Below are 24410 nucleotides of genomic sequence, written 5' to 3' on the forward strand. Positions count from 1 at the left end.
GTCGATTTCAATCTCGACCTTCTTTTCAACATTATCAACTTTCTTACCTTTGTCTTTAATTTTCAACATCTGAACATAGTCAAAATCATCATACATTAGTAAAGAGTAACTTTACTCCCTAATAAGCATCAGCACAGTATATATACAACTATTAGTAACTTTTAACATCGTAATGGCATGTATACACTTTTTAACCCAAAACAAACTCGATTTAGTCCTGGAATCGACTAAACCTGTAGCTCTAATGCCAATAAATGTAACACCCATAACCCATATAATTATACCTATACAGATTATAGATGTCACCTAAATTTACGTAAAATATTTTCCAATTCAAAAGTGATTTAAATTTTATTTCCTTAAAATAGTATCAGATAATATAAAAATATCATATCATTTTATCACATACTATTTAAAATATATATTAATATGGATTTATGCTATCCATATTGAAATAGAGAAAAACAATTTAGTTTAACCATTACAAACCAGTTGCAAAATAATTTAACAGAGCAACTAGGACATTAATAATTACATGCCACTAACTAAGTCAAAATCACATCATAGGATGTCTTATTGATATTGTAGTGTATTCCTGGATGCTCGGAGTGCCCTGTACTCTTTACTCTATTCTTGGCTTTTTACCTACACATGAAAATCATCACACACTAAGTATATACTTAGTGAGGCAATTAAAAACAATAAACAGTGCAATACAACTCATGCATGAATTTCAATATCACAAACAAATGCCATAAGATCATGTTATATGCATATCCAATATTTTACCATGATCAAAATAATATAATTGAATATAAATTTTCTTACCAATATATTGACAATTTATCCCATAAGCTCGTAAGCTTATTTTACAAATATACTTACCATTTATCCCATAAGCTCGTAAGCTTATTTTACCAATATACTTACCATTTATCCCATAAGCTCGTAAGCTTATTTTACCAATATACTTAGCATTTATCCCATAAGATCATAAGCTTATTTGTATGTTTATTATTCATTAACCAATAAACCATAGACTATAAACTATAAACCATAGCCCAATATAAAACCCTGAGGACCATGGGTATTTGAGTAAAATATTTGCATTAAGCTTAAGCCATAGTGCTAATCCGTATATGACACATAAGGTCGTGCCACCACCTACACTAAGCTTATGCTATAGTGCTAATCTGGACATGATACATAAGGTCGTATCCACCTTCTCGCACATAGTGCCCTTACATACTTTAGTGCTATTATAAACCTGCAGCTGCTATACTCTATGGCATGCCAATTATACCCTGTCCCTCAATGACTTACTTGGGCATATAGTCTATTTTATTCGATCCATCCATGGCAAAGTATATTATCAATATTTAACATTGGTAATAACATTCATGGTAAAATATCACATTATACATGATCAATGCATTATAATTTCACAATGTGACATATCAATGTCATATCGAAGTTATAAAAATGACATAATATCATGCTGATATAAACAATGTCGACTTATCGCAAGTCTTCCTAATAATGTATAAAACATCTATGTACATGATGTATAAAACATCTACGTACAATGTCATGCATGTATTGCACTCACCTTGATACTTTATATATCCAAAATATGTGCCTCACTATGATCCACAATAAACCCATTTATATTTGACTTGCTTCGATCACAAATCAATCACAATTTGTATAAATCTCAAATTCATAACAATACATATGTTAGTATTGTACTAACATAAACACATCCCCAAAACCAAAATCCATCATATACTTGAAACTCATTTTCTACATAATATTTAACACTTAATAATTCCTTTTAACATTGGAACCAACTTTTCTAATTTACACAAAATGGTCATTCACCATTTTATCACTTAGATTCTTAATACCTAAAATTTCATAATTGAAATTATTACCATTCAAATGCTTTTACAAAGGCTTAATTACATTTAAGTACCCCAACTATATAAATGTTATACTTAAATCACTAATCTTTTCAAACTTCCAAAATAGTCATATTTCACATCCAAACACTCATTTCAATTCCAAAATAGCATTTTCAAGTGTAGTACATCAACTATTAAACAATTATATAACCATTCTCAACTTTTTTAAAATTGTTGAATTGGTTCCCTAACTTTTTAAAAATTACAAAATGGTCCTCAAAATTTTCAAAGGCTTGTTGAATACTTTCTATATAATTTTCAGACCTTATAAATTTTTTCATAATTTTTCTTATCCTTTAAGACCAAGGCCCAATGGTTTAAAGTTCCAAAACTAGGTTTTTCATGATTTTACTCTATTGTGATTCGATCCAAGCATAAAATCAACTTTCAATCAACCTAATAAAATCTCTAAAATTAAATCCCTAATCAACTCTCACCAGAACAAAAAGTTTATCCAACTTATAATTTGGTCTAATTTTATAGAATTATTTCTAGGAAGATTAAACATGTTCTAATCATCATACAAGCTTGAATATGAATCTACAACCTCAAAAACATTAAGATTTATCATCAATCTCATGATCCCTTATATGAACACAAACTATAAATTTTGGGATCTTTGAAATCCAACAAGATTAGAAAGAAATATTGGTGCCAAATGATAGTGTTTTCGCGTAGACCACTTTCCTATTTCACGGCATAAATCCAATTCCAAAGGAATTGACTCAAAAATGAAAAACAAATATTTTTCCCTTACCTTAGAATAGCTCACGTCCATGGAGAAGAGATGAACATTTTGGCACGAAATCTCAGATATTTTTCATGCTTATCTATCATTAAATTATGATCAAATGAATATTAAATTCATTAAATTGGGTAAATATTAGTTTACCCTTAACGAAACTTTATAATTACCATAAAACCTTGATACTTATCCTTATCATCTTCCAAATCATGAGACATAAACATTATCAACTTTCAAATAGTCAAAGATGAACAAAATAGTTTCTTACTTTACCATTTTGCCCTTGAAATTTCTAAAAGTTACAATTCAATCACCATAATCCAACGGTTCAAATTAAACATGGAATTTAGCCATTAAATATTATTTTGCAACATTTTAAAAATGTGAAAATAATATTTTTATTTTCTTATTTTCGTGACCCATTTGTAACTTTTTTAAATCACATATTTGTCCCTTAACTTTTTAAAATTTATACTTTGGTCACTAAACTTTACAAAATTTATAATTTGGTCACTAAATAAATATATTTATGGAAAGTTTTCTTTTTGGGAAAATTATCACTTAATTCCTTAATCTTTTCTTAATTTTATACTTTAACCATCAAACTTTCAAAATTTTCATTTTGGTCATTATCTAAATTTTTGGGTATTACACAACGAGTAGCTCACCATTTTAGTTTTACATATCGCAAAATGAAAAAGACTATCATGAGGGAATTTATTTTCAATGCCCTAAAAAATGGATAATTTGGGTTCAAAACCCTAAACTTTCTACATGTTTCCAAACCAAGCTACAACCTTTTGAAATTTGTAATTTGGTCGCCAATATTTCCCTTGTTACAATTTCAATTCAATACTTAATATTAATAAATTTTAACCTATAAATTAGGGTGTCACATTTCTCCCTTTCTTAAAAGCATTTCGTCCTCAAAATTCATTCAAGTTATAAAAATGAAGAAGTGAAGATTCCATCAGTTCTTCCATATCTTCAAGTAACTTTTACAGAAGCATGGGTCCTCTACTAATCCTTAACCAACTAAGTATACATTCTTGTCAGAACTCTCCCTCATTCCAATAAAAGAAGTTAAATAGAATTATCCTTGTGAAATCAATTCAACCTTGGTTATGAGGTTAGGTTCATAGAGCGTTAACATCTTTCAATTTTATTTCAAGAGTCGGGTCAGAATTCTTTGAATGATTAACTCTCATATTACTCATAAGGTAGTTTATAGAATTTGGACAAACATTAATGTATTCTATTATGCAAGGGTCAAGCCCTAACAGATAGAAAACTTAGGTTAGCTTATTATAGAGAGAGACTCGACATTCGAGTTTCGGCATAAAGAAGTAAGGTTATAGTTTAGGCGCATGTATTGACCATACATCTTTTGACATTCGAACAGTCAATCTACCTTGAATATTTTGACATAACCTAGGCTCTGATACCACTAAATGTAACCCCCTCAGATCGATGCAGGTGGCCCAATCTGGGTGGCCCGATCCGATCTAGAATGACATATTAGGGCCACTAGAGCGACCCACTGTAAAAATCTCAGAAAAATTATCATTTTTATTAAAACATGTCAAAACATAAAATCATTTATAAGTACAAAATAAAAATTTACCAATATTCAGAAATAAAATAGATTTTCAGACTCAGATATAAAAATAAAATACAACCTACATGGCCCCTAAACACATACATCGTACTTCGTAGGTAACGCCGGTGGAACTCCCTTACCTATGTCGATAGTTACACTTGTTCAATCCTTTTAACATGAAATAATGAGTAACAGAGTGAGCTTTGGAAAGCTCAGTAATACAATACTACTAATTGATACTACAAAACATGCATATAATATATAAGGATATGGTTCCTTATTGATTCGAACATATATAGATTTTTAGGCTGAGATGAGGTCATAGTGATATCTCAAGTAGTAACAGATAGTAAGCTTTCAATTCAGAGGAAAATATTTCGTATATTTAGTTTTAGGAGATCAAAATAGGGTGTCTAGTGTGTTCCCACAAAAAAAGTGAAAATATATAGATCTTTTTAAAACAGTAAGCATTTAAAACATGTTTTCAAAACCATAGTAGCCCCTCCAACTGAAAGCCACATGCAGTTCCCCATAACAACATAACCTAAAGGAGCACCTTGGGGCCTGAGAGCCTACCCAAGGAAGATTCTCGAGGCCTCAGAGCCTACCCAAGGGTCGGCATAGGTCCGTAACGAATTACCAGTCGGTGTTGAACCAATAAAAGGAATTACCAACAACTAATGAACCTGCCAGAGATAGGAATTACCAGTCGGTGTAGAACTTATAAAAGGAATTACCCGCAACGACTGAACCTGCCAGAGTCTTCATACTAGATCCCAGAGTACCCCAAATAAAACATTTTTAGTTAGTAAACAAAGATATCAGAATTCAAAACAGAGATAAAAAAATATCCATGTGATCAGAGAACACAGTGAAGGTTCCAAATATTATTAAGAGATATTGTATAATCTTATTTGGTACAGAAACATGAATCTTCAATATACCGATAGAATGTCAAAAATTAAAATCACTATTGAAAGAGGTAATTAGTTAATGGGGGATCATTAGTTATTCAGAATGTGATTTATTAGACTGGTATAGTTTTGGGACATTTTTTTGGAGACACTAAGTAATAAGAAAGGTATTCAGAATCCTTTGCATCTTAGTTACTTATGTTTTCAGGTATGACTAGAGTGATTCTATTATTCAGGAAAATCATAAGCATTTTGGGTACTAGATTCTTTGGGGATTCAAGTGATTTGAGCTGATAAGAAAGAAACGAAGATTCAAGGCACTTGTGATTTGTGTTGATCTATCATAATATCGAGTTAACTCAATCTAAACAACTCCCATAAATAATGCATGACGACCAGTCCATTCGTTGCCCTTCCAGGATATTCACTTTTTAATACGAATAATTCCAGTCAATTGATCTATTTCAGAATCATAGCAGAATATATCTTAAGGAGACGAACAAATATTCAATGGACTTTTTTTTTTCCACATATCAACGATATCAGGAAATGTCGATGTACTTGATTTATGGTTCATAACCCACAGGGATAGTAATTCATGTAAGTTCATCAGAGTTTCCAGACTTATCCAAATCACTTACTTAATCCTCAGTCATTGAGGTTACTAAGTTCATTTATTAGTAAAGTCTATCACGGTCACTTCGGAGTTTAGCAGAGAAATTCAGACGTTTCTAAAATTCGGATACATATAGAACTTCCATTCAATTCAATTTGGTTGTAATAATAAAGTCATATTGGTATTCAAGGTTTATTTGTTCATTTTAGAGATGAGGGTATAAGTTATTCCAGGGTTTAGATGTGCTTTAGGTCATTTTACAATTTAGGCACATTGTTGTCATTTTACACTTTAGGGCTAATTCTATAATTCCAATATAGATCTGAAATTTAATTCGATGATTGATAGGTTCCAGTGAATCAAGGTATGAGTTCTCAGGTCGTCTCTATTATCATAGTCATCCATTTTTCGTTTTAATCTTTAAGGGTATTATCATAATTTTATTCAATTTATCCAGTGCCATTACTTCATGTAAATTAGGCTTGAAAGTATTCCAGTTCCATTAAAGTTCAAAGTACTTTGCTCATTTACTCACCAGAGGTTAATTTCACCACTAGGGGATGTCTTGGTCTTTTTTCAGTACAAAGGCATTTTCATAATTTATCCATGGCACCTTTTTTCGATAATTTTATATCCAAATATTTCCAACATTTAACCTATAAAGAGATTAATTAGAATTTATGAGTTCTGAGATTTATTGATTTTCTGATTAAATCAATGAATTGAGGTTTATTCTCGGTCAATCTACTTTTTTCTTTTTCGCGTCGTCTGAGGCTTTTACAGTGTTCTGTCCTTAATCCAATTTACGTCTGAGTCCAATGATAATTAATTACATATAATGGACTAATCATTTCCATTCAAGTGCGTACCAATTATCAATGGGTTCTGAAAATCATACAAAGGGTAGTAGTGTATTACCTCGATTTCCATGCCATATCGATCGGCCCCTTTAAACTCCATTCGAATACTCTCAAACTTGAATTCAACTTCCAATAATCCCTCGGATGCCAAACATCTAAATTTACGTAGAAACTAATCTTAATTTAGAAATCAACTTGAATCCGAAGATAAAATATTCAAAAATGGCTTACTGGATGCGAATTTAGCAAAACGAACATCGGATTTAGACTTAGGACCTCAAAAATCATAAAATGAGTCATTTTCAAAAAAGTTGACTTTTTCGTCAAAGTCACCAGTCAAAGGGGTGACTCGGTCAAAGTCAACAGTCAACAGTAAATGGGTTGAGTCAGTTAAAGTCAATGAGTTGACCCGGTCAATCGACTCAGTCGGGTCAAATGTGTCGTTATGGCAGGTCGGGTTGACCCAGTTCAGATCGGTTGGACTGATTCTAGAAAATTTCCAGGGTAGGGGCGAGCCCCACGCGCAAAGGGCGGCGCGTGGAGGTGTGTGGCGATGGTGATGAGGTAGGGGTTACCAGCATAGCATCCCCGGATCAAACACAACCTAATTAATATCCATTTTAACATCAAAAGAAGCCAAGACCATATTAAAGTTAACTGAAAAAATGATCAAAGCTTACCAACACTGGAAGTCGGTGAAAATGACGAAAGTGAACGAAATCCCCGGTAGAATGGTGGAAATTAAAATCACTATTGAAAGAGTTCATTAGCTGACGGGGATCTTTAGTTACTCAAAATGTGATTTATTAGGCTGATTTAGGGAACTTATGATTTGTGTCGATCTATCGGAATATCGAGTTAACTCAATCTGAATAACTCTCAGAACTAATGCATGATTACATGTCCATTTGTTGCCCTTTCAGGGTATTCACTTTTTTAATACCAACAATTCCTGTCAATTGATCACTTTCAGAATCATAGTTGAATATCTTAAGGAGACGAGCAAATATTCCAATAGTCTTTATTTTATTTCCATATTTCAACGATATCAGGAAATATCGACGTACTTGATTTATGGTTCATAACCCATAGGGATGGTACATCATGTAAGTTCATCAGAGTTTCCAGACTTATCCAAATCACTTACTTAATCCTCAATCATTGAGGTTACTAAGTTCATTTATTTGCCAAGTCTATCACAGTCACTTTGGAGTTTTCCAGAGAAATTCAGACGTTTCTAAAATTCGGATACATATAGAACTTTCGTTCAGTTCAATTTGGTCATAGTAATAAAGTCATATTGGTATTCGAGGTTGATTTGTTTATTTCAGAGCTAAGGGTATAAGTTATTCAGGGTTTAGAGGTATTTTAGGTCATTGTACACTTTAGGGGTAATTCAATAATTCCAATATAGATTCGTACTTTAATTCTATGTTTCCAAGGTTCCAATGATTCAAGGTATGAGTTCTCAGGTCGTCTCTATTATCATAGTCATCCATATTTAATTTTACTCTTTAAGGGTATTATCATAATTTTATTCAATTTCGCCAGTGGCATTACTTCCGATAAGTTAGGCTTGAAAGTATTTCATTTTCATCAATGTTCAAAGTACTTTGCTCATTTGCTCATTGGAGGTCAATTTTACCACTAAGATAAGTCTTGGTATTTTTTCATTACAAGGGCATTTTCATAATTTACCCATGGCCCTCTTTTCGATATTGTCATATCCAAATATTTCCAAAATTTAACCTATAAAGAGATTAATAATAATTTAAGTGCTCTGAGATTTATTGATTTTTTGATTAAATCATTGAACTGAGGTTTATTCTCGATTATTCTACCTATTTCTTTTTCACGTCGTTTGAGGATTTTACAAAGTACTGTCCTTAATCTAATTTATGTCTGAGTTCAATGATAATTAATTACATCTAATGGACCAATCATTTCCATTTAAACATGTACCAACTATCAATGATTTCTAAAAAGTATATAAAGGGTAGTATAGAATTACCTCAATTTTCGTGTCATATAGATCGACCCCTTTAAACTCCATTCAATCACTCTTGAACTTGAATTCAATGTCTAATAATCCCTCAGATGCCAAACAACCAAATTTACGTCAGAAACTAAACTTAATTTATAAACCAACTTGAATTCGAATATAAAACATTGAAAAATGGCTTACTGGGTACGAATTTCGAAAAACAGACTTCGGAATTAGACTCAGGATGTCGAAAAACATAAAATAAGACATTTTCAGAAAAATGATTTTTTCGTCAAAGTCAACGGTCAACGGGTTGACTCGGTCAAAGTCAATGAGTTGACCCGGTGAGTTGACGTAGTCGGGTCAAGCAGGTCAGGCTGGCAGGTCGGGTAGGCAGGTCGGGCAGGCAGGTCAGACCCGGTTCAGATTGGTTAGACCGATTCTAGAAAATTTCCAAGGCAGGGGAGAGCCCCACGCGCAATGGGCATCGCGTTGAAGTACGTGGCGACGATAATGAGGTCGGGGTGACCGATCGAGCGTCCCCCGGTCAAACACAACCCAATTAAAATCCATTTCAACATCAAAAGAAGCCAATACCATATTAAAGTTAACCGAAAAAATGATCAAAACTTACCCACACTAGCGATCGGTGAAAATGAAGACGATGAACAAAAACCCCTGTCGGGCTTTACGTGGCGTTTGGCGGCTGATCCCGAGATGAGGATTGAGGGGTTTTGGTCGGGGTAGGTCACCGGTTCATATGGGACTATTGGGGACGTATACCGCCGGCCGGATGAAGACGAATCAAATAAAGCAACGGGTAGCTCACCATTTTGGGTTTACATATCCCAAACTAGAGAAGACGATCGGGAGGGGGTTTATTTTCAATGCCCATAAAAAAGGGATAATTTGGGTTCAAAACCTTGAACTTTCCATATATTTCTAAATCAAGCTACAACCTTTTGAAATTTGTAATTTGGTTGCCAATATTTCCCTTGTTACAATTTCAATTAAATACCTAATATTAATAAATTTTTAACTATAAATTAGGGTGTGACATTTCTCCCCTCCTTAAAAGAATTTTGTCCTCAAAATTCATTCAAGTCATAGAAATGAAGAAATGAAGCTACCATCAGTTCTTTCTTATCTTTAAGTAACTTTTATAGAAGCATGGGTCCTCTACTAATCCTTAACCAGCTATGTATGTTCATCAGAGTTTCTGAAATTCGGATACATATAGAACTTCCTTTCAGTTCAATTTGGTCATAATAATAAAGTCATATTGGTATTCAAGGTTGATTTATTCATTTCAAAGCTGAGGGTATAATTTACTCCAGGGTTTAGAGATATTTTAGGTCATTTTACACTTTAGGGGCATTTTGGTCATTTTATACTTTAAGGGTAATTCAATAATTCCAATATAGATTCAAAATTTAATTTGATGTTTCCAAGGTTCTAGTGAATCAAGGTATGAGTTCTCAGGTTGTCTCTATTATAATATACATCCATATTTCATTTTACTCTTTAAGGGCATTATCGTAATTTTATTCAATTCCGTCAATGGCATTACTTCGGGTAAATTAGGCTTGAAATTATTCCAGTTCCATTAAAGTTCAGAGTACTTTGCTTATTTTCTCACTAGAGGTTAATTTCACCACTATGGGAAGTCTTGGTTCTTTTTCAGTACAATGGCATTTTCGTAATTTATCCAATGTACTCTTTTCGATAATTTTGATATCCAAATATTTCCAATATTTAACCTATAAAGAGATTAATCAGAATTTATATGTTCTAAGATTTATTGATTTACTGATTAAATCATAGAACTGAAGTTTATTCTTAGTCATTCTACCTATTTCTTTTTTGCATCGTCTGAGGCTTTTAGAGTGTTCTGTCCTTCATCCAATTTACGTTTGAGTCCAATGATAATTAATTACATCTAATATACCAATCATTTTCATTCAAGCACGTACTAATTATTAATGGGTTTTGAAAAACATACAAAGTGTAGTAGATTTCTACCTCGATTTTTATGCCATATCGATCGACCCCTCTAAACTCCATTCGATCACTCTCGAACTTGAATTCAACCTCCAATAACCCTCGGGTGCTAAACAACCAAACTTACATTAGAAACTGAACTTAATTTAGAAATCAACTTGAATCCGAAGATAAAACATTGAAAAAAAGCTATTCGGTGCGAATTCGGTAAAACAAACTTTGGATTTGGACTCAGGAAGTCAAAAAACATTAAATAGGCCATTTCAAAAAAGTTAACTTTTCGGTCAAAGTCAAAGTCAACGGTGAATGGTTTAACTCAGTTAGATTCAACGAGTTAACTCGGTAAGTGACTCAGCCGAGTTGACTCATTCAGGTCAAGCAGGTTAGGTTGGCAGGTCGGGCAGGCGCATTGGGTCGATCGAGTTTAGACCGGTTGGACCAGTTCTAAAAGATTTCCAAGGCAGGGGTGAGCCCCACGCGCAGCGGGTGACATGTGAAAGTTTGTGACAGTGACGATGAGGTCGGGGTTTCCGACCGAGCATCAACGATCAAACACAACCCAATTAATATCTATTTCAACATCAAAACAAGCCAAGACGATATTAAAATTAACCGAAAAAAGATCGAAACATACCCACATCGGCGGTTAGTAAAAACGACGATGGTAAATGATAACCTCAATCAGGCTTTGATCAGATTTTACTGGGGAACACGATATTAGGGGCGGTGATGCAAGACAGTTGTCGGATTGGTCAAAATTTATATAAAACCAAATGACGATCGGGGTGTTTTTGTTGGGCTTTACATGGCGTTTGGCGGCCAATCTAAAGACGAGGGTTGAGTGTTTTGGTCGGGATGGGTCCCGGTTCAAATGGGATGGGTGGTGATGTCCACCGTCGGCCGGATGAAGGCGAATCGGAGAAGATAATGAGCAACTCACCATTTTAGGTTTACATAACCCAAACTGAAGAAGACGATCGGGAGGGGGTTTATTTTCAATGCCCATAAAAAATGGGATAATTTGGGTTCAAAACCCTAAACTTTCCACTTATTTATAAACCAAGCTACAACCTTTTAAAACTTATAATTTGGTTCCCAATAATTCCCATGTTACAACTTTAATTCAATACTTAATATTAACAAATATTTTCATATAAACTGGGGTGTGACATTTCTCCGCTCCTCAAAAGAATTTCATACTCGAAATTCATTCATGTCACAGAAATGTAGAAATGAAACTTCCATCAATTATTCTATATCTTCAAGTAACTTTTATAGAAGCATGGGTCTTCTACTAATCCTTAACCAGCTGAGTATACATTCTTGTCAGAACTCTCCCTCATTCTAATAAAAGAAGTTAAATAGAATTATCATTGTGAAGTCAATTCAACCTTGGTTACGAGGTTAGGTTCATAGAGAAATAACATCTTCCAATTTCATTTCGAGAGTCGGGTCAAAATTCTTCGAATGATTAACTCTAACATTACTGATGAGGCACTTTACAGGATTCGGACAAACATTATTGTATTCCTATATGCATAGGTCAAGCCTTAACTGATAAAAAACTTAGGCTACCTTATTATAGAGAGGGACTCGACCTTGGAGTCTGGCTTAGAGAAGTACGATTATAGTCTAGGAGCATGTATAACCAGACATCTTTTGACATTCGACTAGCCAGTCTATATAGAAAAATTTGATTGAACCTAGGCTCTGATAAAACTAAATATAAACCCCTCAGACTGATACGAATGGCCCAATCTGATCCGCGTTTTCACATTAGGGCCACAGGAGTGACCCACTGTAAAAATCTAAAAAAATTAACATTTTTATTAAAACATGTAAAATCATAAAATCATTTAAAAATACAAAAGTAAAATTAACCAATATTTAGAAATAAAATAGATTTCCAAACACAAATATAAAAACAAAATACAACCTACATGCCCCCTAAACACATACACCGTACTCTGCAAGCAACGCCAGTGTCGATAGTTACACTGGTTCAATCCTTTTAACCTGAAATAGTGAGTAACAGAGTGAGCTCTAGAAAGCGCAATAGTACAATACTACCAATTGATGTAACAGAACATGCATATAACATATAAGCATATGGTTCCTTATTGATTCGGACATATATAGAATTTTAGGCTGAAGTGAGTTCCCATTGATATCTCAGGTAGTAACAGACAATAAGCTTTCAGTACAGAGGGAAATATTTTGGATGTTTAGTTTCAAGAGATCAGAACACAGTGTCTAGTGTGTTCCCATAAACCAGTGAAAATATATAGATTTTTTAAAATAGTAACCATTTAAAAGGAGCACCTTGGGGCCTGAGAACATACCCAAGAAAGATTCTCGAGGCCTCAGAGCCTACCCAAGGGTTGCCTTAGGTCCGTAAGGAATTACCAGTAGTTGTTAAACCTATAAAAGGAATTACCAACAACAACTAAACTTGCCAGAGATAGGAATTACCAGTCGGTATAGAACTTATAAAAGGAATTACCCGTAGCGATTGAACCTGCCAGGGTCTTCATACCAGATCCCAGAGTACCCTAGATAAAACATTTTCAATTAGTAAACAGAGATATCATAAATCAGAGTAGAGATCAGAGAAAAATCCATGTGATCAGGGAACACACTAGAGGTTCCAGATATTATTCGAAGATATTAGATAATCTTATCAGGAAAAGAAACACATAACTTCAACATACTGATAAAATGAAGGAAATTAAAATCATTATTAAAAGAGTTAATTAGCTTACAGGATCATCAGTTATTTAGAAAGTGATTTATCAGGCTGATATAGTTTTGAGACATTTATCAGAGACACTAAGGTGGTGTTTGTTTTTATTATGCAAGGTCTGCAAAGATCTTATGTCTGCGCCGCGCAGACCACGCGCAGACATTGGGCTTCGTAGACTATTTGTTTTTTAGAAGACATAAGCTCTTCTAACGTTTGCGCGAGGTCTTCTTGGTGCAAACATGGTTTTATGTCTTCAAAGGTCTTCAAACCTCTTCAAAGAAATTAAAATTATTTAAATCTATTTTAAAATATGGATTGATTTATTTTAAAACATGGATTGATTTATTTTAAAATATGGATTGATTTATTTTAAAATATGGATTGATTTATTTTAAAATATAGATTGATTTATTTTAAAATATGGATTGATTTATTTTAAAATATGGATTGATTTATTTTAAAATATGGAAAAATTTATTTTAAAATATGGATTGATTTATTTTAAAATATGGATTGATTTATTTTAAAATATGGATTGATTTATGTTGGGATTTTTGGAAGCTCGAATCGACAACCGGAACGGTTTGCAAAAAGGGGTCGGAACGGTTTTGTGTTTAGGGAGTAAGGAGGCTGAAAGATAGAGAATTGCACATCGATTTATAGTGGTTCGACTTTCTCAAACAAAGTCTACGTCCACTACCTTAGATCCTCACCAAGGATTTTCCAACAAATTCACTAATTTGTTCTTTCTTTTGAGGATAAAGAGTAACCTTACAAACTCTCTAGTTTTTCCGGGCTAAACTAGAACCTTTCCCTAACTTTTACACGGGATTAGCTAGAACCTTTCCCCTTTACAAAAGGATAAGAAATACAATTAATAAAACCTCTCTAAGGTTGGTGTTTACAAGAATTAAGCTCACAAGAACAAAATATTTGCTAGAGAAAGATGAAATAAGAATGAAAAACTCTTCTCTTGTGTTTGATTGTTTGGATGGTTGTTATCTTTTTTCTTCAAGTGTCCTTAGCTTATATTTATAGCTTGGAATGTGTTTGAAGTCGTATATAGTTGTTAGGTATGTTTTGGAGCAGTTTAGGGATATTTTGGAGCCGTTTGAGGATGAGAATCAATTAATAAAACAACTTGGAGCGTGGGGGAATCGGTACCCCCTCATAGGGAATCGATTCCCTAAGTGTAAAATATAAATATTTCGACCGTTGAAGAGGGGGGAATCGGTACCCCCTTGGGGGGAATCAGTTCCCTCCTAGTAATTTGTTATTTTCGGAGCCAAACCATTCAGGGGGAATCAGTTCCCTCTGGACAATCTGGAATTTTTGGCTTTGAAATGGTTCGAAATACTTTTTAAATTTTTTTTGAGATTATTTTAAGATTAAAACTTAATTTTACAATTGATTAAGGATTAAAATGATCTTTGAAACACTTGGAGTAATATTTTGATATTCGAATAATTATATCGAATATACTTAGAAAATCTTTTGTAAAATCTTAAAATTCATTAACACTTAATTTGTTATATCGAAACATCAAAATGTTTTCAACAATCTCCCCCTTTTTGATATAACAAAACATTTTAGTAATTTTAAGATTTTCTAATTGAAAATCATTTTTGAAATCAAGTTTGAAAAATTACTCCCCCTCACTCTAACACTTCTCCCTCTTATTATACTTCTCCCCCTTTTTGTTAAATCAAAAAGACTTTAAAACATTTTAAACAAGGTTTCGTAAAAATAGCCAATTGATTATAAAGAAATATATCTTAAGCTGCTAAGATCAAAGATCAAGAGAAACGTTAGTCATTAGTTTCATAAGCAATATCCATAAGCAATGTGACATGGCAAAATTGGTCATATATCTAACATGATGTAAATGATGCAATAATGAATAAATTTAACCAAACCAAATATACGTTCAAATATCCATAAAACATTAAACAAATTCAACCATCTAACAATCAAAGTCAAGTAATCCAAAAGCATTCAAAATATTTAAAAACAATAAAATTTGAAATTTTCAAATAAAGCTAAGTAGGAGACAAGTTTGAAATGTTTAAAAATATGGATTGATTTATTTTAAAATATGGATTTATTTATTTTAAAATATGGAAAATTTTATTTTAAAATATGGATTGATTTATTTTAAAATATGGATTAATTTATTTTAAAAAATTTATTATTGTAGTTGTATGGATTATTTAAATTTCAATATTATAAAACAAAAATTATTTAAATTTTAGTATTGCAAAACTCTTTTAAGTTTAAAAAATTAGTTTATTTTACAAGTCTGCAGATGTTAAAAAACAAACAGTCTTCTTCTTGCAGATTGCAAACGTTTGGTCAACCTCTTCTACTGCAGATGACTGCAGATGTGGTCCGCAGACTACAGACCTTTTACCTCTACAAAAACAAACACCACCTAAGTAATCAGAAAGGTATTCAGAATCCTTTGCATCTAAGTTACTTGTGTTTTGAGATATGGCCAGAGTGATTCCATCATTCAGGAAAATCAGAAATATTTTGGGTACTAGATTCTTGGGGGATTCAAGTGATTTGAGTTGATAAGGAAGAAACAAATATTTAGGGTACTTATGATTTATGTCGATCTATCGGAATATCGAGTTAACTCAATTTGAATAACTCCCCAGAACTAATGCATGACGACTGGTCTATTCGTTGCCCTTCTAGGGTATTCACTTTTTAATACCAACAATTCTTGACCTTTGATTGCTTTCGGAATCATAGCTAAATATATCTTAAGGAGACGAACAAATATTCCAATGATCTTTATTTCATTTCCACGTTTCAACGATATCAGGAAATATCTACGTACTTGATTTGTGGTTCATAACCCATAGAAAGGGTACATCATGTAAGTTCATCAGAGTTTCCAGACTTATCCAAATCACTTACTTAATCCTCGATCATTAAGGTTACTAAGTTCATTTATTAGTCAAGTCTATCTTGGTGACTTAGGGGTTTTCCAGAGAAATTCAGATTTTTCTAAAATTTGGATATATATAGAACTCCCATTCAGTTTAATTTGGTCATAATAATAAATTCATATTGGTATTAGAGGTTGATTTGTTCATTTCAGAGCTGAGGGTATTAGTTATTCCATGGTTTAGAGCTACTTTATGTCATTTTACACTTTAGGGGCATTTTGGTCATTTTACACTTTAGGTGTAATTCAATAATTCCAATATAGATCTGGAATTTAATTCGTTGATTCCAAGGTTCCAATGAATCAAGGTACGAGTTCTCGGGTCGTCTCTATTATCATAGTCATCCATATTTTGTTTTACACTTTAAGGGTATTATCGTAATTTTATGCAATTCCGCCAGTGGCATTAATTCAGGTAAATTAGTCTTGAAAGTATTACAGTTCCATTAAAGTTCAGAGTACATTGCTCATTTGCTCACTGGAGGTTAATTTCACCACTAGGGGAAGTCTTGGTCTTTTTTTATTACGAGGGCATTTTTGTAATTTATCCATGACACTCTTTTCAGTAATTTCATATCCAAATATTTCCAAAATTTAACCTATAAAGAAATTAATCAGAATTTACGTGTTCCTATTTAATGTTTTTTGACATCCTGAATCTAAATACAAAGTCCGTTTGCCAAATTCCCACCCAGTAAGCAATTTTTCAATGTTTTATCTTCGTATTCAAGTTGGTTTCTAAATTAAGTTCAGTTTCTGACGAAAATTTAGTTGTTTGGCATCCAAGGTATTATTGGAGGTTGAATTCAAGTTCGAGTGTGATCGAATGAAGTTTAAAGGGGTCGATCAATATGTCTCAGAAATCGAGGTAAAACTCTACTACCCTTTGTATGCTTTTCAAAACCCATTGATAATTGGTACATGCTTGAATGGAAATGATTGGTCCATTAGATGTAATTAATTATCATTGGGCTTAGACGTAAATTGGATTAAGGACAGAACACTTTAAAATCAAAAATTTAACTTTATGGTCAAAGTTAAAGTCAACAGTCAATGGGTTGACTCGTCAAAGTCAACAAGTTAACCCGGTGAGTTGGCTCAGTCGAGTTGACTCGATTGGGTCAAGCAGTTCAGGTTGGTAGGATGGGTAGTTGGGTCGGGTCGAACCAGTTTAGACCGATTAAACCAGTTCTAGAAGATTTCTATGGTAGGGGCGAGCCCCACGCGCAACGGGCGGCACGTGGAGGCCCAGGACGGTGACGATAAGGTCAGGGTGACCAGCTGAGCATCCCATGATCAAACACAACCCAATTAATACCCATTTCAACATTAAAACAAACCAATACAATTTTAAAATTAATCGAAAAAATGATCGAAACTTACCCACATCGGCGGTCTCTGAAAATGACAACGATGAACGATAACACTAATCAGGCTTTGATCAGAATTGGTTGGGGAACACGATGCTGGGGACGGTGATGCAAGACGGTTGTCGGATCAGTTGGAATTAACAGAGAATTGAACGATGATCGGGGTGTTTTTTTTGGCTTTACATGGTGTTTGGTGGCCTATTCGGAGACGAGGGTTGAGGTGGTTTTGGTCGGGGTGGGTCACCGGTTCAAATGGGATGGGTGGTGATGTCCAGCGCTAGTCGGATGAAGCCGAATCAGAGAAGACAACGAGTAAGTCACCATTTTGGGTTTACATATCCCAAACTGAAGAAGAAGATCGAAAATGGTGCTTATTTTCAATGCCCATAAAAATGGGATAATTTGGGTTCAAAACCCTAAATTTTCCACATATTTCTAAACCAAGCTACAACCTTTTGAAATTTTCAATTTGGTCCCCAATATTTCCCTTGTTACAACTTTAATTCAATACTTAATATTAATAAATTTTTACCTATAAATTGGGGTGTGACATTTCTCCAATCCTTAAAAGAATTTCTTCCTCAAAATTCTTTCAAGTCACAGAAATGCATAAATGAAGCTTCAATCGGTTCTTCCATATCTTCAAGTAACTTTTACAGAAATATGGGTCTTCTACTAATCCTGAACCAGCAGAGTAGACATTCTTGTTAGAACTCTCCCTCATTCCTATAAAAGAAGTTAAATAGAATTATCCTTGTGAAATCAATTCAACCTTTGTTATGAGGTTAGGTTCATAGAGCAGTAACATCTTCCAATTTCATTTCGAGAGTCGGGTCAAAATTCTTCGAATGATTAACTCTCACATTACTGATGAGGCACTTTACAGAATTTGGAAAAACATTATTGTATTCCTTTATGCATAGATCAAGCCTTAACGGATAGAAAACTTAGATTAGCTTATTATAGAGAGAGACTTGACCTTGGAGTTTCGGCTTAGAGAAATACGATTATAGTCTAGGAGCATATACTGCCAGACATCTTTTGACATTCGACTAGTCGGTCTATTTATAAAAATTTGACTGAACCTAGGCCCTGATACCACTAAATGTAACACCTTCATACCGATGCGGGTGACCCGATCCGATCCAGGGTGTCACATTAGGGCCACCGTAGCGACCCACCGTAAAAATCTCAAAAAAATTAACATTTTTATTAAAACATGTAAAATCATTTATAAATACAAAAGTAAAATTTACCAATATTTAGAAATAAAATAGATTTCTAAACTCATATATAAAAACAAAATACAACCTACATGCCCTAAAAACATATACACCATACTCCGCAAGCAACGCCGGTGGGACTCCCTTACCGATGTCGATAGTTGCACTGGTTTAATCCTTTTAACTTGAAATAGTGAGTAACAGAGCGAGCTTTGGAAAGCACAATAATACCGTACTACCAATTGATGCTATAGAACATTCATATAACATATAAACATATGGTTCCCTATTGATTCGTACATATACATATTTTTAGGCTGAATTGAGGTCCCAATGATATCTCAGGTAGTAACAGACAATAAACTTTCAGTTTAGAGGGAAATATTTGGATGTTTAGTTTCAGGAGATCAGACTAGGGTGTCTAGTGTGTTCGTACAAACCAGTGAAAATAAATAGATTTTTTAAAATAGTAACCATTTAAAACATGTTTTCGAAGCCATAGTAGTCCCTCCAACCGAATGTCATATGCAGCTCCCCATAACTGTATAACCTAAGGGAGAACCTTGGGGCCTGATAGCCTACACAAGAAAGATTCTCGAGGCCTCAGAGGATACCCAATGGTCGCCTTAGGTCCGTAAGGAATTACCAGTCGGTGTTGAACCTATAAAAGGAATTACTAACAGCAACTGAACCTGCCAGAGATAGGAATTACCAATCGGTGCAAAACCTATAAAAGGAATTACCTGCAGCGACTGAACCTTCCAGAGTCTTCATACCAGATCCCAGAGTACCCTAAATAAAACATTTTCAATTAGTAAATAAAGATATCAGAAATCAGAGCAGAGATCAGAGAAAACATCCATGTGATCAGCGAACAAGCTAGAGGTTCCAAATATTTTTTTGGAGATATTGGATAATCATATAGGGAAGAAAAACACAAACGTTTAATATACCGATAGAATGACGGAAATTAAAATCACTATAAAAAGAGTTCATTAGCTGACGAGATCATCAATTATTCAAAATGTGATTTATCAGTTTGGGACATTTTTCAAAGACAGTGAGTAATAAGAAAGGTATTCAGAATCCTTTGCATCTGAGTTACTTGTGTTTTCAGGTACAACCAGAGTGATTCCATTATTCAGGAAAATCATAAGCATATTGGGTACCAGATTATTGGGGGATTCTAGTGATTTGAGCTGATAAGGAAGAAACTAAGATTCAGGGCACTTATGATTTTTGTCAATCTATTGGAATATCAAGTTAACTCAATTTGAACTACTCCCAGAACTAATACATGACAACTGGTCTATTCGTTGCCCTTCTAGGGTATTCACTTTTTAATACCAACATTTTTTGTCCATTGATCACTTTCAAAATCATAGCTAAATATATCTTAAGGAGACAAACAAATATTCCAATGGTCTTTATTTCATTTCCACGTTTCAACGATATAAGGAAATGTTGATGTACTTGATTTATGGTTCATAACCCATAGGGATGGTACATCATGTAAGTTCATCATAGTTTCCAAACTTATCCAAATTACTTACTTAATCCTCGGTCATTGAGGTTTCTAAGTTCATTTATTAGTCAAGTCTATCCTGGTCACTTCGGAGTTTTCTTGAGAAATTCAGATGTTTCTGAAATTCAAATACATATAAAACTTCCGTTCAGTTTAATTTGGTCATTATAATAAAGTCATATTGGTATTTGAGGTTGATTTGTTCATTTCAGAGCTGATGGTATTAGTTATTCTAGGGTTTAGACTTACTTTAGGTCATTTTACACTTTAGGGGCAATTCAATAATTTTAATATAGATCCGAAATTTAATTCGATGATTCCAAGGTTCCAGTGAATCAAGGTATGAGTTCTCAGGTCGTCTCTATTATCATAGTCATTCATATTTCGTTTTACTCTTTAAGGGTATTATTGTAATTTTATTCAATTCCGTGGCATTACTTCGGGTAAATTAGGCTTGAAAGTATTACAGTTCCGTTAAAGTTCAGAGTACTTTGCTCATTTCCTCACTGGAGGTTAATTTCACCACAAGGGGAAGTATTGGTCCTTTTTCAGTACAAGGGCATTTTCATAATTTATCCATGGTGCTCTTTTCGGTAATTTCATATCCAAATATTTCCAACATTTAACCTATAAAGAGATTAATCAGAATTTACGCGTTCTGGGATTTATTGATTTACTGATTAAATCATTGAACTGAGGTTTATTCTCAATCATTCTACCTATTTTTTTCGCATCGTCTGAGGCTTTTATAGTATTCTGTTCTTAATCCAATTTACTTCTGATTCCAAAGATAATTAATTACATCTAATGGACCAATCATTTCCATTCAAGCACGAACCAATTATCAATGGGTTTTGAAAAGCATACAAAGGGTAGTAGAGTGTTACCTAGATTTTTGTTCCATATCCATCAACCCCTTTAAACTCCATTCGATCACTCTCAAACTTGAATTCAGCGTACAATAATCCCTCAAATGCCAAACAACCAAATTTACATTAAAAACTGAACTTAATTTAGAAACCACCTTGAATCCGAAGATAAAACATTGAAAAATGGCTTACCGGGTGCGAATTTGGCAAACGGGCTTCGGATTTTGATTCAGGACGTCGAAAAACATAAAATAGGACATTTCAAAAAACTTAACTTTTTGGTCAAAGTCAAAGTTAACGGTCAACGGGTTGACTCGGTCTATGTTAACGGGTTGACTCAGTCAAAGTCAACGAGTTGACCCAGTGAGTTGACTCAACCGAGTTTACTCGATCAGGTTGGCGAGTCAACCAAGCGGGTCGGGTAGGCTGGTCGGGTTGACCCGGTTTAGACCAGTTGGATTGATTCTAGAAGATTTTCAGGGTTGGCAAGCCCCACGCGCAACGGGCGGCGTGTGAAGGTGCGTGGCGGCAACGATGAGGTCGGGGTGACTGGCCGAGCATCCCACGGTCAAACACAATCAAATAATACCATTTCAACATCAAAACAAAGACTATATTAAAATTAACCGAAAAAATGATCGAAACTTACCCACAGCAGCGGTCGGTGAAAACAACAACGATGAACTAAAACCTCGGTCGAGCTTTGATTGGAATTGGCTGGGGGAACATGATGCTGAGGCAGTGATGCAAAACGATTGCCAGATCAGCCGAAATTGATAGAAAATCGAACGGCGTTCGGGGTGTTTTCGTCGGGCATTACATATTATTTGGTGGCCGATCAGGGGGCGAGGGTTGAGGGGTTTTGGTCGGGGTAGGTCCCCAGTTCAAATGTGACGGGCAGTGATGTCCACCGTTTGCCAAATAAAGCCGAATCGGAGAAGGCAACGGGCGGCTCACCATTTTGGGTTTACATATCCCAAACTGAAGAAGACGATGAGGGGTTTATTTTCAATGCCCATAAAAAATGGGATAATTTGGGTTCAAAACCCTAAATTTTCCACATATTTCTAAACCAAGCTACAACCTTTTGAAATTTACAATTTTGTCCCAATATTTCCCTTGTTACAACTTCAATTCAATACTTAATATTAATAAATTTTTACCTATAAATTGGGGTGTGACATGAGTGAAATGGTGTTTTAATCGATTTACTTCTTATTGAGAAGACTGGTTGTGTGATGGCATGTACTGAGACAAGCTGGATCTAAAATATTGGGATGGAGTAACGAATGACCCCTCACAACAAACTTGAACATATCTTTCAGGATAGAAAACTTCAACATTAACTTGATTTTCAATCTCGTCCACTTCATACTCTACCTTTTCATCACTCAATTTTTCCTAATGATTTGTTAATAATTTAGAAGGAATTCAATCATTATTTAAAATAAAAATAGTATATTATAAATATAAGTATAACATAATTCAAATTTTGTGTCCAGTAAATATACCATAATTTCTGCAACTTCAAGAATCATAGGAGAGTCGTCTTGTTTTATATGTGTCATTTTGCAGAGCTTTATTCGTCCAACTCTATTACCACATGTGATTTCCTACAATGTAGAATATAAATTAATACATATAAAAGAGTAATAAATAATAGGAAAAATGATTGTTACTATGTGCTGCCAACTAAAAATCACTATGTGAATAATCATAATTAAAAAAAGAATACATCGTCATGAGCTACACGAGTAAAGTTCTTCGATCCAGCTGTGTGAGTGTTGTGTGAGTAAACTTTTGTTGTTGTTTGCTAGCAATACCAATGTGCTATCAGTCCAACATTTTAAAATTTACATGACTTATAAAGTCAATAATATAGTGACATAATATTACTTTTTTAAGTGCAACATATCACTCTTTTCTTTGAACTCCAAAAATCTGACTGCATCTTCTTATTAATACGTAAGCATTCTAGGTGGGAAATTTTGCAGCTTTCTTTCAAGACTAAGATTGTTCTTAAAATAATTCCTTTTTAAGAAACTCTTTTGGTATTTCAATTTCTTTCCTAACACTTGCTTCAAAATAATCATCTGAGACCTTAGAGGAAATTTCTCCTACAAATAACACAAGTGTTCAAAGTAAATATATATTACTATTTAACACAAGTGTTAAATACTAGGGCTCATTAGGTTACAAATTAAACATTAAGTGCTTATTTGACAAAAAAGTGTTCACCGTTATTGTCTCAATTTATGCATGCATAGTGAAAGCAAACTGAAATTATATATATAAGGAAGCAGAAGATCTGGAAGGACATGATCGGTATTTTCAATCCTTCGGTTGTTTCACTAACAGAAATTTTTTAAATTTTTTATTAATGAATAATTATTTTTCCTGATGAAATGCATATGAGATGGCTATAAAAGCTGTTCAATTTACCCAGGCCAATTTACCTAACTACAAGTATAGAAAACCAAAACTTTTCAAGAGAACCTTAGATTGAAGTGACACTTAAAATCACATTAAGAAGAAATGAGTTCAAAGTTCTTTTCGAAAGAAAACTAGTTCTACAAGTGAAACTTTCAATTTTTCCCTGTTATTAATAATTACTAAATGAGCATGATTATTACATAAAAAATATCCCAAAACAAAGAAAACCAAACGTTTAATTGAGCAAAACAATAAATCCTCATTTCTAACTTTGTCCAAGGTTTAGCAAGATATCACAGGATTCTACTTCCAGAAAAAAGGGACACAAATAAAACAAACATTAAACATTTTCTTTTTTTTTCCATTAAGGACTAAGGAGAATATGAAGGTTACCTTTCTACCTTCACTCAGTTTCCGCCTACCTATTTTCCCTAGTGTTGGATGTAAAGAAAGAAAGAGAGACGTAAATTACAAGCAAAGAGAGTAACAAACAACTATGATAAACAACACATGGCAGCCATGATTTTTTTTGGGTTAAAACCAAACCATAATAAATATGAAAACTAATATCAAACCATCAAGAATAAAATAAATTAGATTTACGGAA

The sequence above is a fragment of the Hibiscus syriacus genome, unplaced genomic scaffold (genome assembly GCF_006381635.1).
Source record: "Hibiscus syriacus cultivar Baekdansim isolate YM2019G1 unplaced genomic scaffold, ASM638163v2 tig00111774_pilon, whole genome shotgun sequence".
Taxonomy (NCBI): Eukaryota; Viridiplantae; Streptophyta; class Magnoliopsida; order Malvales; family Malvaceae; genus Hibiscus; species Hibiscus syriacus.